A 23,967-nucleotide genomic window follows, 5' to 3' on the forward strand; every position below is an offset into this window, starting at 1 on the left:
AGAGTAAATGACAGATTGGCTGAGTGCCTCCACTTGGATCACAATGGCCATCTTGGCTAATGGTCGCAAGCTGTTTTAAGTTCCATTCCATCCCCACTCTGACCTTTGTCTTCTGCCTCCTCCATTGTCTGGGTGAGGTCAAATCCAGAGGAACCATCTCTTATTGCATTTGTGAATCGATGGTATGAATATGGAATTTTCTAAGTTCATGTAACCTGCCCACACCCCCCCATATTTTTCTCCCTTTCCTGTTAATTCACCCAGCTCCCCTCGTATTTTCCCTTCCAAACCAAATGACTTATAAATGTGGGCAGAGAAATGGCAGATGGAGTTTAATCGGGACAAGTGCCTTGCACTTTGAGAGGACTTGTAGTAGTTTTGCAATGAGGGATCTTGGGGTGCAAGCGCGAGCTCCTTGAAAGTGGCAACACAAGTGTAGAGCGTTAAAGAAATTATTCTTCATTGAGCAGGGCATGAAGTATAAATGTGGTTAGGCCACATTTTGAGTGTTTTCTGCAATTCTAGTTGCTGCATGACAAAAGGAGTTTATCAGTGGGTTGCTTGGGATAGAGCATTGGCTCTGAGGAGTGATTGGACAAATTTGGATAGTTTTCTCTGGAGCATTGGAAGCTGAGTGATGGCCTGGTTAAAATTTATCCAATTATTGTAGTCCTGGAGAAGGTAGATTTCTTCTTCCCCTGCCCCCGTGGGAGATGTAAAAATACTACGATGCCTATATTGAACATGAGAGGGGGCAAAGGAGAAAAGTGAGGCAGGTTTTTGCACAGTGCGGTGGGGGTATGGCCCACAATGCCAGGATAGTGGTGAAATCACCATGATTTAAGAGGCATTTGGTTGGGCACATGAACAAGAAGGAATGGGTGATGTGTATGGACCATGTGCTGACAGATTGGATTAATTTAAATGAGCATCATGGTCACCACAGACATTGTTTACCAAGTGGCCTATTCCTGGGCTGCGCTGTTGGGTGATAATTCATCTCTTTTCAAGGATTGTTGCCGATGGGCAGTAAACTTTTCACAGAGGTCTATCTCCAATGAATGTATTTAGAACATTTCCATGAGTTAATTCCCTGTAGAAACAGCAGTTTATCATAGAAACATGGAAGATAGGAGCAGGAGTAGGTCATTCTACCCTTCGAGCCTGCTCCGCCATTTGATCATGGCTGATCTTAAAGTTCAGTACCCCGTCCCCGCCTTCTCTCCGTAACCTTTAATACCCTTATACTGAAGAAATATATCTAATTCCCTCTTAAATATATTTAATGAACCTGCCTCTACTGCCCTCTGTGGCAATGAATTCCACAGATTCACCACCTTCTGGGTAAAGAAATTCCTCCTCATCTCGGTCCTAAATGGTTTGCCTATTATCCTCAAACCATGGCCCCGGGTTCTGGATTTTCCCATCCTTGGAAACATCCCATCTGCATCCATTCTGTCCTGTCCTGCTAGAATTTTATATGTCTCTATGAGATCCCCTCTCAATCTTCCAAAATTTGAAGGCCATCATTACTGAATCCATTTTAATCAGCCTTCACCTTGTACAATGTTCTGTTGAGACAACAAAATCAAAATGCAACTTTTAACCTCGAGGAAAGATGAGTAATCCTCTGTACCACAGAATTATTGCTGAAAAAATATTTGGAAAATTTTGTGAATTCCACTTCCAAAGAGGAACCACAACAAGATTTTTAAAAATTAAACCCAGAACATTTATTAGAAGTTGTTTATCACTATAAACATGTTCAGGTTCAGTAATGATCGATTCTGGATTGGCATGTGGCAGTAATAAAAGGAATGCAGGGTAGATATATTCCAAGGAAAAAGAAATTAATGATTTGGATTGTGGTTTAAATGATTTTGTGGCCAAATTTGCGGAGGTCACCAAGATAGGGGACAGAGTAGGAAGTGGAGAAACCGTAAAGTTGCAGAAGGATATAAACAGATTAGGAAACTGGGCAAAATGATGGCAGATGAGATTTAACACCGAGAAATGTTCAGTTGTACATTTTGGCAGTGGAAATAAACACGAAGCATACTATTTGGATGGGAAGAAAATTCAGACCTTGGATGTGCAAAGGGACCTGGGTGTCCTTGTGCAAGGAAACCTAAAAGTTAATGACCAGGTGAAATTGGTCATGAAATAAGCAAATGCTATGATGGCATTCATTTCAAGAGGAATGGTGTACAAGCGTAAAGAGGTGTTGATGAGGCTCTATGGGGCACTGGTGAGACCTCATTTCGAGTACTGGGTGCAGTTTTGGGCCCCCTATCTGAGAAAGGATGTGATGTTTTTGGAGAGGGTGCAGAGGAGAATGACGAGGATGATTCCCAGAATGCAAAATATAATGTACAAGGAGTGTTTGACAGCTCTTGGGTTGTGTTCATTGAGTATCGTAAATTAAAGAAGAAATCTCATGGAGACATTTTGTATTTTGAAAGGTTTAGATAGGGTGGATGCGGGTAACATGTTTCCCTTGGTGGGTGAATCGAGGACAAGAAAATTAGAGGTTATCCATATAAAACAGGGATTGGGAAGAACTTCTTTCACCAGAGTGTCATGGAGCTGTGGAACTTACTGCCTCATACAGCAGTGGATGCCAGATCACTGGGAGTATTTAAACAAGAAATAGACAAGTATCTCGTTAGTGAGGGCATGAAGGGATATGGGGAAAAGGCTGGAAATTTGAAGGAGTGTAGAGTAGCTCAGTGTGTATTTACAGAGCAGGATCAATGGGCCTGGTGGCCTGGTTCTGTTCTTTTGTCTTGGGATCTTGTTCTCATTTGAGAGAAATTATCGAAGGCAACTGAGAAAAATGGAAACATTCGAGGCAATTGTTGGAGTAGGTTATTTGTTTGCCATCTCTATGTAAAACTCCAAAATTATCTGTCACTTTGGATCGGTGCCGATCCCTCCAATCCCTGAGGAACATAGTCTTTCTAATATGTCATGTGTTCTTTCAGCTACAAATTATTCTCTTTTTCAAACATGGCCACAGGTTACTCGTGCTTCATTTCTGTCTTGCAATTTTTTGGGTGGTTTTTCAGTTGTAAATGTGGCAAATTCCATTTTGGGAGAGGATTTCTTGTCACATTTTTCCGTGATGTATTTGAAAAAACGCTGTGTGGACTGCAGCTCTTGAATGCAAATGAGCTGCATTTGTTCTTAAAGTTCCTGCCCTTTCCAAGCCTTGCTCAAGTGTTTTCCTCGCCTCGTGACCCCATCGTAACGGTGTACAGACATGCAATAAGCCACCATATAAAGGCAGGGTCTGAGACGCAGGCTCGTAATACCCCCAGATTATCTTAAAATCGCAAGCTTGGATTGGCAAGAGTTTGGCGTATTCCACAAATCTGACAGCTGCTGGGCTTCACGGTTGCATATGGTTCTGAAAAAAACTAGGGATTGGCGGCCTTGCAGAGATGATGGTACCGTGAACAATTCCACCGTGCCTTACTGATACAATATTCCAAATTTACAAGACTTCTCAGCAAACCTCCACGGCAAATATGCATTTGCTAAAATAGATCTAGAATGTGCTTACTATTAGATTCCATTTGAATCTCCGGATGTCACAAAGACAGCAGTGATGTTCCCATTCGGCATGTTTGAGTCTATGGAATGCAGCTGAGACATTCCAGTGGTTCATGGACCACGAACTCACTGGCCTTGGGTTTGTTTGGTGCTTGTGTTCATCAATTAGATTCTGGTTGTAAGTGTGGATGAAGAGGAGCACAAGAGCCACCTTATCTCATCGTTTCCAAGGCTTGAGGAATGCGGCATCGTGAACAATGCCAGGAAATTGTTTCTGGTGCTTCTGATCTTGTATTTTTGAGGCCTAGAGTTATGCAACATGGTATTTTGCCTGATGAATGGGAAGTACGTGAATTTTGAGAATTTCCTCCCTCCGTTAAGGTTGGCCAGTTGTGATGGTTTTTAGGTATGAGGAATTTTTATTGCTGTTCCCTGGTGAATGCCACAGCATCTCTATTACCTCTTGCTGAATGACTCAAAGGATCTTATGTCTGTTTCAAAAAGACCTTAACTTTGAAAGACGATGCTGTGTATGCTTTCCATGATGTGAACACTGTTCTTACAAATGCCACTAAGGTTGTACATCAAATGCCCAAGGCCTTGCTCTCTTACCACAGATGCATCTGTCAGTGCTGTGGGACCAGTGTTTGAACAACGAGTCTGTGGACAATTGGAAACTTTGGCATTTTTTGTTCCAGCCAAGTGGTCACCAGCTCAGGAAAATATAGTACATTTGGGCAAGAACTCTTAGCTATCTATCGCGCAGTGAAACATTTCAGTTTTTAAAAAAATATATTTATAGTTTTGTATACAGTTCAATATAATAATAGAATCGTATCCAAACGATACTTTCAATTATGAAAATGGAATAAAAAAAATAAATGTTGTACTGTACATAAAAGTGAGAAGAGAAAAAAGTATAAAAGAAAAATAATACAGATCTAGGTGCAAAGCTCCTGTGATATCTATTCCCTCCCAAAAGGAAAGACAGAAAATTAATAAAATTGTAGAATTAAACCAACATGATAAGGTTCAACCATTAAGATTAAAGAAAAGTGGTGGTGGGGTGGAGAATTGAATACATTAGATATCCAAACCCATATCTAAATATGGTTTCCATATTTTGATGTATGTATCATACCCAATTCTAATATTATAAGTCACATTTGCTAAGGGAATACAATTTTGCATTTCCCCACAATCAATTTTAAGATGGGATTCAGATCTAAAACATGAATTTGAAAAACTAGGAATAAATTAATTTATGTGGCATTAAATATAATTGATGAATAAGTTATAATTAACAAATGTATCAAAAACATGAATTATGTCCCAACAAATGTCAGACCAGAAAAAAGGGTTCATTTCAGTTCCCAAATCCAATTCCCATCTTTCTTTTGATTTATTCAAGTCTGGGTTTGGAGATTCCTCATGAAGTAGAAGATACAATTTGGAAAAGTTTCTTTGTAATTCCCTCATGAATCCCAATTTCCAATCCAATATTTCAGCTTTTTCACTGGAAGGTCATCCTTTGACCATTTGTACAGACCACCAGCCTCTTATGCATACTGTATCTCTACTTGCGAAGGGAGATTCGGCACTTGGACTTCATCCTTCAATTTTCATCGGACACACATGACATCTGAGAGAAAGCGAATGCTGTGGTTGGTGCCCAATCCAGGTGCGACATTACATACAACTACTGACATCAATTTCAATGCTCATGCATGGTGCACTGATCCCGATTTCATCCGGTGTAACCAGATCGACTCTGGTTTCCATCTTCAAGATGTGACCTTGGATGAATCGGCTGAAAAGTTGGTCTGATTTTTTTTCCCCAACAGGAAGGACTAGGCTGTATGTGTGGGTGGCTATGAGGCAGGAGATTTTCTCTTCACAATCTATCTCTTCCTGGTAGAAGAGCATCAATCAAACTGGTTAAGGAACATCTTACCTGGCTTCGTGTTAAACAGAATGTTGGATTATGTGCAAGGACTTGCTTGCTGGGTCAACGCCCTAAAGTCTCCAGGCACATGAAATTCAAGCTGGGGGATTTTGTTGTTTTGGATTCCTATTTCCAGCACGTGCACCTTGTGGCTTCCAAGGTCCACTTCCGCCATCTCGGCTATGTACGCCTCTGCTCACGGGTGAGGACAGGACTACCAGGTGGCAGGATGAAATTCCTATCATCGGCATCTCTGTAGAGACAATTGCTTGGACTTTTGTGGATCATTGGATTCAATCTTTTGGTGTTCTGGGCACTATTACAACAGATCGAGGGTCTCAGTTCGAGTCAGCATTGGTCCGAGCTCTCATTGATCCTCTGGGCACTACCTGAATTATGGCGAAGCATTTCAAGGCCAACAGCTTCTTTGAGCATTTTCATTGATGATCGAAAGCACCATTGACAGCAGGTGGCAATACATCGACATGTAGCGAATGTTTTCCCATGGTTCTCCTTTGCGTGACTACAGCTCTTAGGGCAGATCATGGATGTTTAGTGGTAGAGCTATTCTATGACTGTATGTTGACCTTGCCAGGTGAGTTTGTGAATCTTAGACCAGACACAGTGCTCCATGAACAGGTCAGTTATCTTGACCGTCTTCGAGAAAATGAGATAACTCTGACGTTCTCCTATGTGGCAGCATCATCTCCAGTGGATGTGCCAAATGATTGACAACAGTGTTCTCGTGTATTTCTTTGACATGATGTTGTTCGTAAACCACTTTAGCCCATTAACAATGGTTCTTTCCAGGTCTTATGGCACAATCCATAGTGTTTTTTGTTTGACAGGAATGGAAAAGGTAACACTGTTTCCATCAACAGGTTGAAGCCAGTGTATTTCGAATGTCCACATTCTGCATCAGGGCCAGAGCGAAAGGACCAGTCGTGCACCTGCATACCCTGACTTACAGAATCATACGAGATCAGGCTGAACTGTCAACCCTCCAGACCGTTACACTTGGGACAGTTATATTCATTCGCCTCCTTGCATGGATCGGAGGCTGGAGGTGGGAGTGGGGGGTAGGGGTCTGTCACGGTGATGCATCTGCCTGCTTTGGGAATGGTGCCAGTTGCCGCTGATGATGTAATTGGATCGTCGCACTGGAGGAATAGCCCACATGCGCAGGTGCGTTAAGCATCAGTATATGGGTGATGGATTTCGGATGCAGGAGGAGTTGAGAGAGAGGGTCAGGATCACCGTGTGGCACTGAGCTAAGGAGAAGGTCAAAGGGGTTTGGCTGGGTAATGTTTGGGGAGTTGAAGAATGCAATGTTGTGTCTGAGGAGGATAATGAAGGTCGACTGCATTGTCTTCTGGAGGAAACGAATGAGGGTATTCTTTAATTGTTTGTAAACGATGGTATATCAGTGCCGTTACAAATCTAACCCTTCCCTACTTCACACTCATTACCCTCTATTATTTTTCCATCCATGTATCTTGGAGTGTTTTGAATGTCCTCATTGTACCAGCCCCCACCTCCACCCGAGCAATGCATCCCAGACCCTCACAGGTCTGTATTTTAAAAAAAAAAACTTGTTTAGACGATCAAATCAAAAGATGAATGAAGTTCTACTGCTTCAGCTCGTGATCTCATCATCATTTCTTTGCAGATTATGGGCAAATTGAGAGAAAAATGTTTGTCTTAAATAGACACTATGAAGGAGAGGGGGAAGGGTGGATCCCTTATTGTATCTGCTGTGCAAATACGAGCTGCATTGTTACACCTCATAGCAACACATGTAACACCTCATCATCAGATGTTGAAGAATACTGGGGAATATTAATGATCTAAAATACCCAAACTGGAGAAATAAATTTAAATGAATGCCTTTGGAATGAACTTTGGAAGGCAGCATTGGGTTTTCGTGACTTGCTCATGAACCAGAATTTCTCTCACTTGGGTTCTGGCTCCTGAGACCATTCTCTTGCTTCCATTTCAATGAAGTGACTACTTTCCCTTCCTGGCTCCCATGCAAGCTCGCTGTGGCTTCTTTTGTACTGACTGTCATTATGTTGTTGCAAAGTACTGTCCATCCATCTTTTCTCAAAATCTGGACTAATCCGTACCAACTCATGAAATATTGATGCTCTCCATTTATTGACTTTCTTGATTTGAGTTTCTTCCTGTCCAACATGGTTCGTCAGTGGATGGCACAATTGCAAATTTGTTGCGCTGCCAGTGATAGGGATGGGGTTCAAATCCTGCTCTCTCTGTGAGGAGTTTTTATGTTCTCCCTGTGTGTGTAGGTTTCCTCTGGGGTGGGGGAGGGGGTTCCAGATTTTTCCCACTGTTCAAAAAGTATGGGGGGTTGAAGGTGAATCGGGAGGCACAGGTTTGTGGGCCTAAAGGGTCTGTTACTGTGCTGTAACTCATCTTAAAGTATCGCATTGACTCTGATATGACACTAATGTAAATCTTGGTAGCAATGGTGTGTATGATTCTGCTTTGTCTTGATCTCTGCGGCTATTGGCCTCGTCTCTCATATGGAACCCTCTAACTTGGATGATTTGGAATTACCTAGTTGTGAGGAGTATATCTGAATGAATAGCTTCGCTAATTACTCACCATGTTCATGTTTAAAGTCCATCTATCCTTGTCTGCCCAGTCTGGACTGGAAAATTGCAAATGTTACTCCACTCCTTAAGAGGGAATAGAGGCAAAGACTGTAAATTTTAGACCATGTCTTCACATAAAAAAAATAATTATCATGTAAATTTAACAAAAAATATTCTGAAAATGAGGCCATTGTAGTCCCTAATGCATATTTCCATGTCAATTTTTGCAACAATACTCTAGCCAAAGTACCTTTCTATAAAAATATTCTGATGCCTGCATAACTCTTTAAAGAGTATCTTTGGAAGCGAACATGGAATTGATTGAAAAAGATATTGAATACAATGAAAAATATTCACTTCAACACAATTCACATCTACCATTCATGTCAAAGGAAGATCTTTCCATTTAATTAAATCAGCTTTAATTTTATCAATAGAGAAACATAGTTCAACTTACACAAATGTTGATAATCCACATCAACCATTACCCCTAAATATTTAATTTTCTTAGTCCATTTAGGCTGTGTAATCTGTTTACAAGTAGGATAATATTCCTCGTAATTGGTAACATGTTCCTCTTATCCCGATTAACCTTATAAACAGACATTTCTCCATATTGTACCAAACAGTTTTGCAGATGTCGTAATGATTCTGAGGATATGTTAAATATACTGGTACAAAGGAACCTTCTTCATTTATTTTAATCCCACTTTATTTTATCATTTTGTCTTATAGCTTGGGCTAGCGGTTCTATCACCAATGGTGACAAAAGACAACCTTGCCTTGTGGAGCATGTTAAATTAAACGTATCTGAAATTTGTCCATTTGTCACCATCCTCGCCAAGGGATTTTTATACCAGGCTTTAACTCAACCAGGTAAAAAAGGTCCAAACTTAAATCTTCAAGTACTTTAAATAAAAAGTACCTTTCAACTCGATCAAAGGCTTTTTCTGCATCTAATGCCACTATCATTGATTGATTCAAACAATGTCTTGACACATTAATCAACGTCAACAGTCTAACAATATTTTCAGAAGAAAATCTATTCTTAATGAAACCTGCTTGATCAACATGTATTAAACGTGATAAATACTTTGCAAGTCTATTAGCTACTATCTTATAATCTACATTTAATAACGATATTGGTTGATATGAGGCAACGTTCAATGGGGCTCTTCCTTTTGTGCAATAACTAAGTCTAGCTCTAGAAAAGGATTCTGGAAATGCTTTTGCTCTTCTGTAGCTTGTTTAAGAACATCCGTCAAAACAGGAGACAAGACTTCGTAAAATTCTTTATAAAACCCTCCTGTAAACCCATCTTCTCCAGGTGATATTCAATATCGCTTCTTCAATTTCTAACTCATTGAAAGGAATTTCCAATTCTGTCCTATCTTTATCGTCCAAAACTGATACGTCCAAACTACCTAAAAAAGACTCAACACATTCCTCATCCTGACTTACATCAAAAGGATATAAATTCTGGTAAAATGAGTGAAATTCATCATTCATTTCCTGAGGTTTAAAAGTGATTCTTGTATTATTTTTTATCGCATTTATTGTCCTTGATGCCTGTTCAGTCTTTAATTGCCGAGCGAAAACCTTATGCACTCTTTCTCCGTACTCATAATAACGCTATTTGGATCATTGTATTAATTTTTCATATTTATATGTTTGCATTATATTATAACAGTTTCAACTGAATCAAATAAGTTTTTATCCACAGTCGAATTTCATTGGAATTCCCTTTCTAACATTGTTATTTCCTTCTCCAAATTTTGGCTCTCTGGCAAATGCTGCATCTAAATTCTTGTAGAATAATTGATTATCAGACATCTTAAATAAGCTTTTAAAGCATCCCACAAAACAAATTTACTTTGTACTGAATATGTATTAATTTGCACATAAGACTGAATATGGTCTTTGATTTAACTTAGAAACTTTGGTTGCTTCAATAACATCCTATGAAATCTTCACCGATAAGGGTCTCTACATTATGCAAACCAGAACATGTGCAGGAGCACAATCCTTTATCCAGAACCCTCGAGGGGGGGCGGGGGTCACTGTGTTCCGAATTTCAGATTTTTCTGGATTTCGCAAAGACAGATTTAAGCCCACCAAATTTGTGCTCCTGTATCCACCCCCACTCCCTTCTAGACGCGCTGCCATTTTCCCCCCACCCCTCACCCGCCTGATTCGCGCTGCATCTCTCTCCCCACTTGCTGGTGTTTGGAGCTTTCCGGATTTTAGATGTCCGGATAAATGATTGTGTACTTCTACTTAACAATGAAGAATGATCAGACAAAATCCTACTCTTATACTCTGTATGTATAAATCTACCCTGTAATTGTACTGACATTAAGCAAAAGTCAATTCTCGAAAAAGAATCATGTCTGGGTGAATAAAAAGAAAAGTATTTTTCTGTCAGTATTAACTTCCTCCAGATTTCCACCAAATTCAAATCTTTCATTGAGTCTAACATCCATTTAGCTATTTTGGTTCTTTGTACAGTTTTTGGAAATTTATCCAACTCTCAATTAAAATCCCCACCAACCAAAATATTTTCATTAGCTTGACCCAGATTCAAAAAAGTTACAGAAATAACATCTTCATCATCTTCATTGGGTCGATAAACATTCATCAAAGTCCATGCTTCAGCAAAAATTTTACAATTCACCAACAGCTCTCTACCCAATGTGGCAGAGAATGATTCCAACTGAAACGTTATCTTCGTATGAACCAAAGTTGCAACTCACCTCTAGCTTTTGAATTAAATGAAGATGCAAAAACATGTCCTACCCAATCTCTTTTCAATTTCTTTCTCAGACAAACGAGTTTCTTGCAAAAAAGCAACATCAACCTTCATTTTCTTTATATATGCCAATACTCTCTTCCTTTTAAGTGGATTATTAAGTCCTTTAACATTAAAGGTCAAAAAATTTAAAAGAGCCATAACTTGATTTCCTCTTGAGATTGACACTTCACACAGCAATTACATATTTAAATAAACCCAACCCCCCCTTTCAAACAATAAGAAAACCCTGAAAAAGTGTAAAAACCTACAAGAACCGGACCCCCCTCTGTGGACCAGGTGTAGTTCATACCACAAGTGGCAGATGACTTTAGAAGTAGTAGAGTCAACCACCACCCCCCAACCCTAATTTAAAACCCATCAGTCATCCTAGTGATAACAACCACATTGAGCTTGAGCTTCATCTTCAACATCACTCACCAATTCTGATTCCAACTTCTTTACCCCATTCCCTTCCCAATCTTATCCCAGGACATTTTCCCCATCGATTCCTTCAAATCTGGGAAGGAATTCGCAAACGGGAATGCACCATAAGGACTCTCAAAACATTGAGACTGATCTGGCCCGTAAATCACCTTAAATACCTTCGGATACCGAAAAGTAAACTTATATCCTTTCTTCCACAGCACTGCTTTGACCAGATTAAACTCTTTCCGCCACTTAATGATCTCTCGACTTAAATCAGCATAAAATAAAACCCTATTGCCTTAAACCATCATTGGGGTTTGATCAAGGCGAGCTTTCTGAACTGCAAGCCACAATATCATTTCTCTATCCTGATATCACAAACATCTTCAAAGAACCGCTCTTAGCATTTGACCCGGAAATGGTTTTCTCCTTAATGGCCTATGAGGCCTATCTAAAAAACACGACTCCAAACATCTCTGGAATCCATTTCCAAAAATAATTTTACAGGATCTTCTGGCAGACCAACTATCTTAATATTATTACGACAACTTTGATTTTCCAACAAATATCTCTTCTGGACATACCAGCATGTAAACAAATCCTCAATTTGATCCATGATCTCCACATAATGGTCCACACGGTCCTTACAGAGAAATAAAAATGTTACCTATCCTCTTAAATTGATCTTGTCCAGTGTCCACTGCTGTTGAACTCTTATTAATATCAACTTGAATAGATGTAATTTCTTCACACATACCAGCCATTTTTCTCTTCATACCAGCAAATTGATCATTTAAAGTTTCAAAACCTTAGGTCATAGAAGACATCATCTTTTCATTTGGTTGGATCAGTTCTGTAGACATGAGGTTGACTTCCATCCCTGTTGCAGGGGCCTTGAAGTCTGGGGAAGGCCTCTGTGGTGAAATGACAGTTTTCATTGGAGAAGGAGATGTTCTTAAATCCTTAGGCGTCCCTTCAGTGAGTCCAACTGCAGCAAGTAGTCATTCTTGCTCTTCTTCTTCTCGAACTTCTAAGTTGTCCTCCTCCACCTCTTCTCTGCCACCTCATACCTGGCAGCCCAACTGCGGATCTGATCCAGAATTTCCTGAATGCGATAACTTCTACCCATGCTGAGAAGCTCAGTAGAACACAGGGGAGCATCTCCAGATGCATACAGGCAGTTCCCTTCCCGCTAACTCATGCTGGCATTCGGGCACCAACACCCCGCTCTCCTTAGTCAAGCCGGCTCATGTCGGATTCCATACTCGCGCTCCTCCTGGCCTGCCACCAGGCCAAAGATCTCAGCGCCATCTTGCGTCTGAGGATGCGGACGTTTCTTCCAGCTTCTCCTGAGTTCCACGTTGAGGATTCGGATCTATCTCTAACTGCTCCTGAGGTTCCTTCTGGAAGGTCGGCCTTGCTTCTTCTGTACTTTTCACAGGTTGAAAATCGAGGTTTTTTCTAAGTTGCTGGTAATGAAATGGTATTGTATGAACTGACCAGTATAGGCATGGGTTGGCCCACCCTCCTGATGACATGCTCTCCGAGACTCCTCCCTGGACTCCTCCCCTGTAACCCAGGCCATAAAGTTCGAGGCTCCTCTTCCTTCCCTTCACTTTCTTGCTTGGACCCAGGCCTGCAGTCTTGTGTGTAATAAAGGCTATCGTTCCCCTTATTCTTTGTCTCTGTGATTATTGGGCCAACTGGTCGTGCCCAACCCTGCTTTTTTCCTTTCTTCATTTCCAGAATCCTACAGTAGTAAATTACTGTTTAAAACATTGATAAAGTCAAAAAAGTCACTACAGTTCGAGTATTGAACAGTTCAGTCAGGGAGAGGTGTCTTCTCACATCTTTTTCCGACGCCATCTTGCCATGACAACCCCCCCCCCCTCAGCTGACTCCTTGAACACCATCCAATCCATAGAATCTAGGCAGTCCTGCAGCTGTCTTCCCTGATGTGACCACCTTCTGGTTGTCCTGATCTAGTAAGTGTTGTGAGCAATTTTAGGCCCCATTTCTAAGAGAGGATGTGATGGCCCAGAGGTGGTTTACAAGAATGATCCTGGGGATGAGAGGAATAATGTTTGAGGAGCATTTGATGGTTCTGGGCCTCTACTTGCCCGAGTTTAGAAGGATGAGGCAGGACCTCATTGAAATCTGATGAATAGTGAAAGAGCTGGATTGAGAGGATTTTGCCAGTAGTGGGAGAGTTTAGGACCAGTGGGCACAACCTCAGAATAAAAGGATGTCTGCTTAAAAAGAAGATGGAGAAACCTTTTCATCTGAAGCAGTGATTTTCAAACTCCTCCTCCACACCCCCACCCCGGATCATATTCCACTTAATCTCTGTGCCAGAAGTTCTCTGTTAGTAAGGGATTACTTAAGGTGGAATGTTATTGGAAAGAAAATGTTTGAAAACCTCTGTTTTAATTGTACCTCATTGACTGTTTCTATGTGTGGTTTCATATCTCCAGAGGAAATGGGCCAATGACAATTTTTCTCAAGCAAAATATTTCCTTCACAATTGCGTCCACTGCAGTCTTTCTCAGCCTTTTTTCCCATTCATATGCCACTTTAAGCAATCTCTTACTCATTTTTCGACACTCCAAGGAATAAAGTCCCAACCTGTTCAACCTTTCCCTGTAGCTCAACTCCTGAAGACCTGGCAGCGTCCTGGTAAATCTTCTCTGCACTCTTTCAATCTTACTAATACCCTTCCTGTAGCTAGGTGACCAGAACTGCACACAATACTCCAAATTTGGACTGACCAACATCTTATCCAACCTCACCATAACTTCCCAACTCCTATTTTCCATATGTTAATTAATGAAGGCCAAGATGACAAAAGCTGTCTTTAGAACCCTGTCGTCCTGTGACACCACTTTCATGGTATTATGTAACTGTGTTTTATTTCTTGCTGCCAATTTGTATAACTTCTCTGTTCAATTTCATAAGGTTGGCTTCTGGAGTATTTTATTGTGCCCCTTGATCTAGAGAGTCTGGCAGAGCAAAGCAATTTTGTTTTCTTTTGTCGGCTCAAATTTTGTCACATTGATCCAAAAACTAGTATTTTCACCATTCCTTCATTTCAGATTCTCTGCAGCTGTCGTATTGAACCTCATCATGACGGCATCATGTTTGTCTTGTTTATCTTTTTCCCCTCCATCCAGACACAACGAGTCGACCCCACTCATGCAGCACCACTGCCATTTCTGCTGCTCGGTTTTTCATCCCATGTATTCAGTTTGTTATTTCCCCTCTTCTTTTTCTCAGCAAAGAGAATCAGGTTTGTTTGATCATCTTTCTGAATCCCAGTGAAAGGTTATCGACCTGAAGGTTTTAACTCTGATTATTTTTCCAGTAGATGACCTGCTGAGTATTTCCAGCATTGAGATTTTATTTTACTGCCTTGATGTATTACTGAGTGCTTTGAATGGGAGAAGAAATATGGGTTGGGTTAAGTGGAGATGTTTCGATCATGGAGTGCGTTTAGAAAAATAAACATAAAAGGGGAGGGTGCATGGAAATAGTTAAATCATCTTTTAAAATTGTTTTTTGAGCTATGATTGTTTTCCGATGTACGTGCAGTGTTCAGAATTAAAAATTTATTGTGATGAACATGTCAGAAAATTTGTCATTTTGTGGCAACAATACAGATGCAAATATTGTTCTAAATTACATTTTAAAAAAAAGAAATCCATTTGTGCAAAATGAAGAGTAAGTGAGGGAGTGACTGTGGTTCCTTGAACATTCAAAAATCTGATTGCAGAGGGGGAGAAGCTATGTTTGTATCATTGGGTGTTCGTCTTCATGCTCCTGGACCTGTTTCCCTGGTGAAAGCAGGGTGAAGAAGGCCTGGTCTGGGTGGTAAGGGGGAGGATAGAGGTTGTTTTCTTGAGACTCCACCTCTTGGAGAAGCCCTTAATACATGGGCTAAGGATGAAAGGGGAAAAGTTTAGTGGAAACATGAGGGGGAGCTTCTCCACACAAGGTGGTGGGAGAGTGGAACAAGCTGCCAGCTGCATGAGGAAATGTGAGCTCAATGTTTGTATTGAAGAACTTGGACAAGTTGAGGGATACGAGGGTGTTGACAGGCTCTGGACTGGATGCTGGTCAGTGTGATAAGGCAGGATAAGAGTTCTTCAGTTGGCGCGTTAAACCATAAGACAGACAGCTGTGTTCTCACCCATTTAATGGACTGTGCGTGGTGCAGCGGGCCGAGGAATGGCACGTTGATCTGTGGAGTCTCCTGCCGGAAAGCACGGGATACTCACAGGGCTTAATTTAAACCTGCTGGCAGCAAACTCTTAATGATGTCCCACCTTGTCCCGTGGAGCCCGGCACATATAACCATATGACAGTTTACTGCATGGAAACAGGCCATGTCGGCCCTTCGATTCCGTGCCGGTTCACATGAACCTCCCCACTAGTTTCCCCCTCCCACACTCCACCCATATCCTTCCAACCCCCTCATATCCATGTACACATCCAACATTCTCTTCAATGACAGAAAGGACCCTGCCGCAACTATCTCTTCTGCCACCACCACAGAAGCCTCTTGTAACATTTCTCCTAAAGTTTTGCCCCCTTACCCTTAACTCATGCCTTCTTGTTCCAACCTCCCCCGCCCTCAGGGGAAAGAGTCTACTTATGTCTAGTCGATCTATTCCCTTCATAATTTTAAATACTTCGATCATAACTCCCTTCAACCATCGACATTCCAATGAATAAAGTCGCAGTCTCCTTAATCTTTCTTTGTACTCTAGATGTTGTAAGTCAGGCAACATTTTTGTAAATCTTCTCTGCACCCTCTCCACCTTATCTATATCATTCCTATAATTTGGAAACCAGAGCTGAACACAATTCTCCAAACCTGGCCTCACCAATGCCTTAAACGCTAGTCTATGGTATGATTTATGAAGGCCAGCATGCCATACCCCTTCTTAACTACCCTGTCTTCATGGGAATCCACCTTCAGTGAACTCTGTACCATAACTCCAAGATCCCTCTGTTCCTCTTCATTTCTCGACCCCCTCCCCTTAACTGCATAGGTCCTATTAAGATTATTTTTTCTGGAATGCAGCACCTCACACTTGTCAACATTAAATTCCATCTGCCATCTTTTCCAAACAAACCAAATCCTGTAATCCAAGAAAACCTTCCTCACCATCCACCACTCCCCCTATTTTCATATAGTCTGCATATTTGCTTACCCAGTTAACCACACCCTCATCCAAATCATGAATATAAACAACAGGGAACCCAGCACCAATCCCTGAGGCACACCACTCGTCATAAGCTTCCATCCTAACAGACAGTTGTCCACCATGACTCTCTGCTGTCTATGTCCCAGCCACCTCTGAACCCATCTCACTATCTATTAATCCCTAGTGACTGAACCTTGCTAGCTAACATTACATGTGGAACCTTATCAAAAGCCTTACTAAAATTCAAATAGATCTCGTCAACTGCCCTACCTTCATCCACTTTTCTTGTCACCTCTTCAAAAAATTCAACAAGATTTGTTAAAATGATTTTCCCTTCACAAACCCATGCTGGGTGCCACTGATCAATCCCTGTCTATCCAGATATTTGTACATACTATCTCTAAGAATACCCTCCATATCTTTCGCCACCACCAAAGTCAAACTTACTGGCCAATAATTACTTGGCCTGCACCTTGTGCTTTTTTTAAACAGCGGAACTACATTTGCAACCCTTCAATCCTGCGACACCACACCCTTCTCCAGTGATCTTTGAAAAATCACTGTCTGAGCCCCCGCTATTTTCTCCCTGACCTCCCTTAACGTCCTGGGAAAAATCCAATCAGGACCAGGAGACTTATCCTCCTCTATTGACCCTGGAAGCTCCAAAACCCTCTCTTTACTAATCCCTATTCTTTCCATAACTAAGCTATTCACCTCATTTATCTCACATAGTCCAGTGACACTTTCCCTTGTGAATACAGAAGAGCAAAATATTGTTCAATATCTCCCCCATCTCATGCAGCTCCTCACATACACATCGTCCACCGTTCCCATTTTCCAGTGGACCTACCCTATCTTTAACCCTCCTTTTACTGTTGACATATATGTAAAAACCCCAAGGATTCACGTTCACCTTATTAGCTATTGACACCTCATACCTTCTTTTTGCCTTTCTAATTTCCCTCTTGACGTTCTTTCTGCAATCTAAGTAAGGATCATACATCTCATCAATCTTTTGTTTCTTATATTTAGCATGGGCCTCCCTTTTATCCTGAACCGTTCCTAATTTTTCTTGAAAACCACGGCTCCCTTGAACTTTTAGTCTTGCCTTTCGGCCGATCTGGAACATAAAGATCCTGTACTCTCAAAATCTCACCTTTTAAATACCCTCCAATTTTCCTCTTCATCATTTCCAGCTAAAAGATCAGCCCACACAACTCTCTACAAATCCCTTCTCATTTCCTCAAATCTGGCATTCCCCCACTCGAAGACCTTCAACTTCACACCCAACCTATCCGCTTCCATAATTAAGCTCAATCTAATGAACCCATGATCACTGGATCTGAAGTTCTCCTAACGCTCACTCCACCACATGCTCATTCCCTAACCACAGATCGAACATTGCCCCCCCCTCTAGTGGGCATCTCCACATACTGCTGCAAAAAGCAGTCCTGAACACATTGTTTGAACTCTAAGCCATGCTGACCTCTCACTGACTGTGTTTCCCAATTGATGTTAGGACTTCACTTGCCTCCTTTCTGGACCAATCAACCTCGGGTATTGCTTAATCAGGCTGAAACCTAGATTTGCCTTGTGGCATAATGGCAGAGGACATGAAATTCTGGCATATAGTAGGTGCATTGGATGCTGCTACAGCATCTCAAGTAAGAGAATTTGTTGCCAATACCCTGGCAGAAAACCAGTACACCAGGTTCTGCCAATTTTTCCTGGATATGCTGGAATTGACAAGACATGAGTGCGGCTTGCGGCTTTTAAATATGGAGGGTCTGGGTGACAGGAATCCATCTGATTTAATGAATGAGATGCTCACATTAACAGATGGTCATTCTCATTGTTTACTTTTTGAGACTCTATTCCTGACCAAACTCCCAGGTCATGTTGCAATACCAATCATTCACATGGATTTCCACCATCCCCAAGACATAGCACAGGAGGCTGACAGGCTCCATCATACTCCAATGCAAGAGTCTGCTCACGTCCAGACTGTTTTCGCAGCAGATCCATCTCCCGTGTCCCATGAGCCTCCTATATCTGAAGTTCAGTCAAAGAAGGATGAACACGGTGATGGGCGGTGAGAATGGTGTTTTTACCATGGCCATTGGGGTAAAAATGCCCATAAATGTGTCCCACCATTTACCTATTTCAGCAAAAAGGCAGGAAACAAAAAAGCCGGCTACCATTAATGGCCTCGGCAGCTGGGACAAGTATGGGCCTATTGTATCTACAAGATGACGCTGGTAAGCACAAGTTTCTTGTAGACACAAGTGCTGAGGTCGGTTTGCTCCTGCCAACCTATTTTGAAATAAAAACCACAATAAATAACATCACCCGGCTCTTCAAACAGCAAATGGGAAGACAATTCCCTGCTTTGGCACATGACGGGTCATGATTGGGATAGGAGATGTGACATTCCATTGGAATTGTGTATTGGCTTCCATTGCCCAGCCCATTATGGGTGCAGATTTTTTAAGGTCCCATGACTTGCCAGTAGACGTGGAGGAAATTGGTTCATGCTACCAGTTTTCAAATACACCCACTGGTATGTAGCAAATGGAGAGTTGCCCATCTAGGGGTGCAAACCCTGCACAAAGATGCCTATGCTGCTCTTCTCAATGAATATACCTGTATTTTCTCACCTAATTTCAATACCTCCTAAACAGCCCAGGATGTGTCCCATTACATAGACACTTCAGGCCAGCTGAATTACACCAGGGCTCTTCGTCTTCCACCTGATAAACTGCTCAGGCAAGGGCAGAGTTTAGTGCAATGGAGGAATTAGGTATCATTCAGCACTCCAACAGACCTTGGGCATCACAGTTACACATGGCACCCAAGAAAACAGGTGGATGAAGACTCTGTGGCGATTACCGTAGGCCAGGGGTGTCAAACTCAAATTCGCAGAGAACCAAAATTAAAAACTTTTGCTAAGTCGTGGGCCAAACTAAATATTTATTGAAAATTTTCAACAACATCTGCATGTTTTCTCTTCTTTCAACATATGTAATGTTAAACTTTTTCTCATTAAAATAAATGTTTAATAATATTTTTGGTTAAACTCTTTCCAGACGAAGCATTAACAAATGAGAAATAAAATATAAAATAAAGTTTGCTGTAAAGCCAGACTTCTTTTCATCTCCTCCACCTTCTGGAGCTTTTGCTTCTCGTTCAGATCCTTATACATGTCCTGGAGTTTCGTTTCATAGTGTCGCCGTATGTTATATTCTTTAACTACAGACACGTTGGCTCCACACACAAGACAAACAGGTTTGTCTTTTAAAATGATGAACATATAGTCTGCCTCCCACCTGTCTTAAAAGGTCCTGTTATCTGTCTTTCTTTTGGCCATTTTTCGTAAGAGGTTTATTACATGTGAGTTAGGCGACAGATCGCAGATCCTAATGAAAGTAAACAGAGGAGGTGGGGGCGATTAGCGGGCTGACGGGTCGGCGCCAACGCATTTGCAAAGCATTCTGGGACTTGTAGTATTAGCTGTGCATGCGCTATATTGGCGCGGCGACCAGCGGGCCAGTTCTAATACATATTTTATATGATCTTGCGAGCCAAATATAATTATATCAAGGGCCAAATTTGGCCCGCGGGCCTGAGTTTGATATGTGTGCCGTGGGCTCAATAACTACATCTGACAGATACCCTCTCCCTCATATTCAAGATTTTGCTGCCCAACCGCACAATTTCTGTGCTTTCTCCAAGGTTGATCTTGTCATGAGACACCATCAGATCCCAGTCCATAAGGATGACATTCCTAAAATGGTGATTATTACCCCTTCTGTGCTTTTTGAATGTCTTAGGATGCCACTTGGTTTGAAGAATGGTGTTCAAACCTGCCAGCGGGTTATAGACACTTTGGGCAGAGATTTAGAGTTCCCTTAGATCTACTTGGATAACATCTGGTAAAAACAATCTCGTCACGAATATTCTGTCCAGACAAACTATATATCATATTCAGGGTGACATTGATATTCCTGAATTAGCCAGTATCCAGGCAATGGACCCCGATGTTCAGGCATACAGTACGGCCATTACTAACCTGGACATACAGCAGTTGGCACCACAACTGGGTGGCCAATCTTACTTTGTGACATGTCTCTGGGCTACACTCAATCAGTGATTCTGCCATCTTGGAGGCAACACCTTTTAGACCAGATACACAGCTTGTCTCATCCGTCCATCAGAACATCTGTCAAGCTCATGTCAAATAAATATGTATGGCATGGTCTGCAAAAAGGCGTCGCACAATGGGTCTGCACATGTACCTCCTGCAAGACTGCTAAAATTTTGTGGCACACTAAGGCACCTCTTCAACCTTTCCCAGTGGTACGCAGGCGGTTGGAACATGTGCATGTGGACCTGCTCGAATCATTGCCAGTATCTCAAAATATGAGATACATTCTAACAGTCGCAGAATGTTTCACGCGCTTGCTAGAGGCCATCTCGTTTCCATCCAGTGACACTGAGACAAGGGCCAGACATTCATCATCAATTGGATGGCTAGATTTGTTTTCCAGCCCACATTACTTCAGACCACGGAACACAATTCAACCACAATCCAACGGCCTTCTGGAACATTTCCACTGGCAACTGAATGCGCTCCTCCATTAGGTCAATGAGTTGCCATGGGTTCTATTGGGAGTGCGCATTGGCTTCAAAGTAAGATACGTCTGCATTGTCCGCTGAGATGGTGTATGGTACTGTCCTTACAGTTTCATGGGACATTCATTTCACACCAACTCTGATCTGAACGTCCTTCAACAGCTTTGACATGGTGTCATGATCAGCAAACCTTTTCCTACCTATTGACATGGATCCCCTAAACAGAATGTGCCCCCACCACACCTGGATGCTGATTTTTTTTGTGCACAGACAGGTCCCAGGAGTCCCGTTACAACGACCGTATGAAGGCCATTTCCGCGTGGTGAAGAAGGATGAGGTTATGTATACTTTGGACATTGGGGGACATTCACAGCTGTTTAGTGTGGACAGACTCAAGCCTGCCCATGTGGATCCCACTTCACCCATTCAGTACCCCCAACCCAGACGGTGAGGGGGTCCACCTAAGGTGCATGCAGCTGCTGCTTTAGTTTCTGGTGACAGTTCGGGGTGGGGGGTGTTGGTGTAGCAGCTGTCTAGTGGGCCGAGTGGGTACGGTTCTTTGCCAGGTGCGCAAAATCATAAGACAGAGAGCTGGGTACTCATCCATTTAATTGACCACCCTCGCGTGGTGCTGCGTGCCGAGGAATGGCACGCTGATCTGTGGATTCTCCTGCCAGAAGGACCTGCTCGAATCATTGCCAGTATCTCAAAATATGAGATACATTCTAACAGTCGCAGAATGTTTCACGCGCTTGCTAGAGGCCATCTCGTTTCCATCCAGTGACACTGAGACAAGGGCCAGAACATTCATCATCAATTGGATGGCTAGATTTGTTTTCCGGCCCACATTACTTCAGACCGCGGAACAGAAGGCGTGGGACACTCACAGGGCTTAATTTAAACCTGTGGTCCTGTGGATTGGCAGGAATCTCAGAATGATGTCCCACCTTCTCCCCTGGAGCCCAAGACATGCAGTAAAAAAAAGAAGCCTGTAAAGTCTGAATAAAGCAGTCTTGTGTTGACTAAACTGGTGTCTGTGTGTGGCTTTAGTAGCTCTATCGAAGTAGCCACTACATATTTAAATATTTGGGGTGATTATCCCACTTACAGGATACTTTTCATCCATCTCACAGCCTGTGGGAAGAAGCTATTCCCCAGCCTGTCAATCCTGATTTTGATGATGGACGTGGTTAAAGATGCTGTGCACTGGATGGAAATGGTTTTTTTTACAATTCCTTGAGTCCTATTTGAAAAACACTCCCAGTAAATGTCATCTACAGAAGAAAGGGAGACCCCAGTGATCCTCACAACTCTTTGCATCATTCCTGTCTGATGCTTTACAGCTACTAGACCATCCAATGATGCAGCCAGACAGGAAACTCAATTGCGCCTGTGTAAAATCTCAGGATGAGAGCCGTTGTCCTTGACCGCCTCAGCCTCCTTGCGAAGTGTAGGCGCTTCTGACCAATAATGAGGTGTGATTGTTTTGTGTATCAATACATGTCCACCATCAGCCACCTCCCCACCATGACTACCAGCCCACCCCCCCACCCCCACATCACCATCGGGCACACAAAACTCAAAACGGTCACCCAGTTTCCCTATCTCAGCTGCACCATTTCATCGGATGCAAGGATCGACAACGAGATAGACAACAGACTCGCCAAGACAAATAGCACCTTTGGAAGACTACACAGAAGAATCTGGAAAAACAAACAACTGGCAAACCTCACAAAGATTAGCGTATACAGAGCCGTTGTCATACCCACATTCCTGTTCGGCTCCAAATCATGGGTCCTCTACCGGCATCAAATACGGCTCCTAGAACGCTTCCACCAGCGTTATCTCCGCTCCATCCCAGAGATCATAAATTCAAAAGGATTGGTGAAATCTTTACTCTGTATTGTCAACACCAAAGTCCCTATATTTTTAAGGCATTCGGACAAGTAACTGAGAAACATTACATTTTAAACACATGGTCCGTCAGGATCAGAAGGATTGGAGCACTATTGTTCAAGTGACACAACTTTAAAAAATAACATCTAACTTGATGAAGAATGTGATGCTACAACAGGAACAACGGATGGAATCAGACACATTCTATGAGCATTGGGAAGCAAAGAAAAATGAATTGGTTTTCCATCCCTTCCTTAGCGACCCAATGACCCCGACAGGTCCTCCCCGACCTGCGACCATAGTGGAGTCCAAAGGATCATTCAGACCCCACAATGGACGCAAGTTGGAGTTTTGCCCCCGTTCGAGGAGCCCTGAAGTCTTAGAGCCTATTTTTAAAATCAAATGATTTGACAAATGAGAACAGAGACACAGGACACGTAAGACCCAAAATGTGCGGATTAACTTTGTGACTCAGTTTCTCAGGGTCCTTCGGCTGGGGGCAGCCATCTTAATTTCAGTGCGCATGCGCGACTTTTCAAGTTCACCAGATTTTGGTGCTCAAAAGGTGAATAATACCACTCGGAAAGGTTTTTGTTGGTTTTCAGAGAGAGGTGTGTTGTTCAGGGAAGCACTAGTGTTTTTGTGACTCAAAGTACCAGCATCTGAAGTCCGCTATCTCTTCAGAAAAGCTCTGATAGCTTTAGCATGGAGCAAAGCTGAACCAGGACTTTGCAGCTATTTAAGGGAGTGTGTGGGCAGGGTTTGTTCTAGACCAACAATCTCACCAAATGACTCTGAATCAAGATTCAAACCATTTTGAGGAATACAACAGGAATTGTTCAACAAGAGCCTGGTGTTCCCTGAGGAGTTTTCTTTCAAGAGTGGAAATGATTTTTTTAA

The sequence above is a fragment of the Narcine bancroftii genome, chromosome 11 (genome assembly GCF_036971445.1).
Source record: "Narcine bancroftii isolate sNarBan1 chromosome 11, sNarBan1.hap1, whole genome shotgun sequence".
NCBI lineage: Eukaryota > Metazoa > Chordata > Chondrichthyes > Torpediniformes > Narcinidae > Narcine > Narcine bancroftii.